This window comes from Pristiophorus japonicus, unplaced genomic scaffold (assembly GCF_044704955.1).
Source record: "Pristiophorus japonicus isolate sPriJap1 unplaced genomic scaffold, sPriJap1.hap1 HAP1_SCAFFOLD_147, whole genome shotgun sequence".
Classification (NCBI taxonomy): Eukaryota; Metazoa; Chordata; class Chondrichthyes; family Pristiophoridae; genus Pristiophorus; species Pristiophorus japonicus.
In genome coordinates this window covers 724,571-729,369 of record NW_027251144.1, presented here as the reverse complement: position 1 = coordinate 729,369, position 4,799 = coordinate 724,571, and the positions used below count along the sequence as shown (strand labels likewise).

General features: G+C 44.7%; 1 non-coding gene across 1 annotated transcript; it reads left to right on the top strand.

The window, feature by feature from the left end:
• The first annotated feature begins 864 nt into the window (after positions 1-864).
• On the top strand, positions 865-938 carry trnan-guu (transfer RNA asparagine (anticodon GUU)). The gene has a single exon. It is a non-coding gene; the product is annotated as a tRNA-Asn (tRNA).
• Positions 939-4,799: the final 3,861 nt, after the last annotated feature.

The window sequence follows — 4,799 nt, the reverse complement described above, 5'->3', positions numbered from 1 at the left end:
CCAGCACCAGGTGTCTTTCACTTGTTTGTCCCAAGTTTTCAGCAGCTGGGACAACAAGGAATCAGGTTCCACCGAGATTTGAACTCAGATCCCAGTGTGCTCTCCATTACACTATGGAACCAACCACAGTAAAATCTTTGAAACAATTCTCAAAAACAACAAAATCATCTCCAACAGTACACTTTGTCTCGGCCTTTTCTCATACACACCATCAGTTTCCTCTCTTTGCTCTCTGCTAATTATCGATGCAGAACAATTCACACAGATGCCATCGTGGCTATGGTTTTACAAGTAGCTGTTTCTGTTTCACACTGTTCATCACAGCTTGTACTTCAGTCTTGACAGCTAAAAAGTGCGTTGGCATTGCAATGTATTAATGTAAAATGCTTGGCATGGAAAGAAAATGCAAAGTTTTGTCGAGTTAGCGAGTAGGTGACGAGGTTTGGAGTTGATGTGCGTCGCTTTCAATCTTTGAAATTTCACCAAGCAAAGAAACTGTGAATCGAACTGTCCCTGTTAGCATTGTGTTCGCATTTAATCACAGCAATATCCGCAGTCAGGAGCTGAAAAGGAATTAATACCTAATACCTGCTTCGGGACAATCAGAATACTTCGTCACAGACAAGGCACCGGAAGGCTGGAAGGTAGATCACTCAGGTTGTGGGAGAGCTGGTTGGTGGTGACATGGAAGTGTCTGCAGTGTGCGGGATCAGACTGCTTCCACACATCCACAATGAATGTCCCACCCTTTACTTGGGAAAAGTACAACTGAGAGTGGACAAGTTCCATCCTGGTCAGAGCAATCTGAAGCTTTAACTGACTGACACCCTGGTTTGGGATGTCTTGCAGTATGTAATTGTGGCAGTCTCTGTGGTGCAATGGGTGAGCGTGTTTGGCTGTTAACCGAAAGGTTGGTGGTTCGAGCCCACCCAGGGACGAAGCGTTTAACTGTTTTTCCCTGTGGATTCGGTGCTGCACGATTCCAGGTTGTCATTATGCGTTTTGGCTGCGCGAATATATTCCACAAACATTGCCAGCTGTGCTGTTATCCAGTGAGTTCCCACTCCAGTATTTTTATGAGCATTCAGTTTGACTGTATACAGAACTGAACAGAGATATCAGAAAATTTAACAAGGTTGTGGGACATTGATTTTTGTTAATATTGAACCACTAATATGAATAAATCCATTTCTTCAAATATTTAATTGAACATGTTTTCAAAATGTCTCCGCGCAGTTTTGAACCAGGGACATTTCGCGTGTGAGGTGAATCTAATAACCACTACAGTACGGAAACACTGCAGCAATGTTCGGAACATAACCAGAGCTTTAAACTACACAGCTGGCCTATACTTCAGGACTTGGTTTTATGAGAATAGAGTGATGGTGCTATATTGAGGAAGGCTGTGAGTGTGGCAGGAATTGATCGAGTGTTTCCCAGACTTTACACATAGGAACAGGAGATGGCCATTTAGCAGAGAGTGGTTAGGATCTGGAATGCACTGCTTGAAAGGATGGTGGAGGCAGACTCAATCTTATTTTCAAACGGGAGCTGGATCAGTGTCTGCAGTGTGAGCTGCAGGGCTACAGGGAAAGGGCGGGGGAGTGGGACTCGCTGAGAGTTGGCATGGGCTCGACGGGCCGAATGGCCTTCCGTGCTGTAACCATTCCATGATTCTATAAGTTAGTGGCACATTTCATAGTGTGGGTGGAAGCAGAACATTGCAAAGGGACATGGATTGAGTCGGCAAAACTAGAGGCATCTGATTCAGGAGATTCGGGGGGCGCGGAAATTGGAGAGTTTAATGACTTTGAAAGGAACATTTTTGTTTTGTGCAGTTGCGGTTAGAGAAATGTTTGTGAAAGGAATTTTTTGAACAGGGGAATGCAGCATTTAATCTTCTGCCTTAACACTTCTTCCTGGGTGTCGGGGTCACATTTCTTTTCGAGGTTATTCTTCTCAAAAAGGAGCTAGATGTAGTCCTTCAGACTAGGGGGATCAAGGGCTATGGCGAGAAAGCAGGAGTGGGGTATTGAAGTTGCATGTTCAGCCATGAACTCATTGAATGGCGGTGCAGGCTCAAAGTGCCGAATGGCCTACCCCTGCACCTATTTTCTATGTTTTTTATGTTTCTTGAATTTATATTTCCTTTGGTGTTTCACAATAACCAGACCTTTGCTCTAAAGTCTTTCTCACTGTTTGCCCAGTCTCCTGTTGATGTACCAGCAATGAACATTTTCAACCAGACACCGAAAACACACTGTGCAAATTGGGACATGCTTTAACAGTTAACGTGGGGCTCGAACCCCCAAATTCGAGATTAATATTCTCATGCTCGAATGATTATTCTCACGGGGCTTCGACCAAATAGACGTTTTTGTCGTTGATTGCAGCCAGGTGCCTGTTGGCTCCGCCCCAGATGTTTAAACTTGCTGTCAAGGAACTGCCAGGATCTTCTTGAATGGTGGACCAGGCTCGAGGGGCCGAATGGCCGACTCCGGCCCCTAATCCTTACATGTTTATGACCTTATGACCTTTCACAGGAGAACAAACTCGCCCCTGAGCATGCATGAGGAGATAGCTCCAGAAAATATTCCCACCCGGTGAGCTTTCGCGTGTGAGGCGAACGTGTTAACCGCTACACTGCGGAAACATCTCCACTTTCAGCACCAGGTCAGACGGAAATGTTAAGCGAGCAGGTGAACTGCTGAATCCCACTTTGAAGGAGTTGATCGTGGTGTCAAACAATGAGTTTCACTTAATGATTAAAAATAAGAAATGTCAGATTTAAACACAGACCTCGAGAGAAGACTGCAACCTGAACACAGCACCTGAGACCGGTCGGCCATCCTGACTATTTAATGCTGCATGTGGCCATCTGCAGGTTGATTTTGAACTTTTGTGTCCTGTCACATGAAATAAATGAGGGCAGCAGGCGTATCTCTGTCTGACACCGGGGAAACAGTGAGACAAACCTTGGAGCAAGGGGCTGGTTATTGCCAAACAGCAAAGAATATATTAATTCTGGAAGAACAATATCTAAAAGTACAGTAACCCTGATGTGATTTAAACACGCTACCTTCGGAACTGAAATCAGTCACGCTACCATTGCGCCACGAGGTCTACATCATAAGACTCAGATGTTCGTCTATATGAAGGTGTCACAATACAAGGAGCTTTAAAATCTCCGCCCATTCCCACCTGGTGTCAGAAGCAACGCTCACCTCCCAGTCACTGTATGTTTTTTTCTTAAACTTTTGTGTTGCTTTCATGGGAAAGCATCATTAATTAACCCCTCACCTTTTTTTGCACAATGAAAGAAATGCTAACTGAGGGACAGTCGATACTTCAATCATTTGTCCTGTGCTTTGGGGAGTGGGCAGGGAAGTGAACCTGAGTCCATGATCGCATCGACCATAATCGTATTAAATGTCGGAGCAGGCTCGAGGGGCGTATGGCCGACTCCTGCTCCTATTTCTTATGTTCTTTTGGATATTAACCCATTTTACACACTGTATTTTAGGATTCTGGTTCAAAACCTTCATTGCCGATAACGCCAGGAATCTGGGGCAACTTTTGTCAAATTTAACAGCACCGGATAATCCTACCGTGCACAGAAAATAGAATCAGCAGTGAAGATAAAAGCACATGGTGCTCATTTTCAGATTCAACGCAGTAGGATTTCAAATAACGTTTAAGAATTTTACAGTGAAAACATTTGGAAGTGTTACTTGCATTTGTGTCTTTAATTAAACTTTGTGGCGTCTGTCTCCCGTTCATGCCTCTGCTGCATAAGAAAGGAGAGTTGGACGTTGACCAGACTGCACTGCCCCTGATATTTGTGAGCTCATCCTTTATATTCAGTGGTTTCTCGCCCTTTGATGGGCTGCAGTGTAGCGGATATCACGTTGGCCTCACACGCGAAAGGTCCCCGGTGGATCCGTTTTCTCTCACTGAAAGTTATCTATTTATTGAAGTGAAATAAAGAGCACTTAAGGAATAAGGGATCACTTTTGCCAGGAGAATAAATAGCAAATAAAAGCAGCAAATGCTGGAAATCTCAGCAGGTCAGGCAGCATTTGCCAGGAGATGAAACTCGCCTCTGATTGTTCCTCTACAGCAAGTTTGAACATAATGCTCCTTCCCGGGATCGAACCTCATACCTTTCATGTGTAATGCAAACGTGATAAGCACACGTGATAACCACTACACTACAGAAACCTCTGGCACAGCTGGCACAACAGAGGGGAGCTGACCAGTGAGCTCCCTCTGTGCTGATCAGGAATGTGTCGACTCACCTGAAACAACTTCTGTCCCACACTGAAAGTTCTCAATCCTTCTCCTCCACTGCCCTTTACAGAAATGTCACGGATCACCCAGCCACCGTGTTCACTTCCACATCCTCACAGAGTGGCCACAGAGGCTCCTACCGTCTCCCCGCGATCAGCGAACTCGCCCTGTTTACTAAATTAAACCCCGAACACGTGCCCGGTAAAGGGCAGGAGAAGCCAGATAGTCTGTGAGCTCGGTCTATCGCAGAAAGTATTGGTATTCCTGGTGATTACAGCAATTATTAATCATCTCACAAACCTCAATTATTTTTATGCGATGAATTGATCGACAATTGAAACCAGGTTAGTGCGCCGGATCTTAACCCCTCAACCACCAGGGAACAATTATGATACATGTCGATATATTTATATATATTCTTATTTGAACCTGAATATCAACGGCTAGCTACCTAGACCTCATGGTGCACCGATAGTGCGTCTAACTTTGAGTGAGAGAAATTGTTCCAC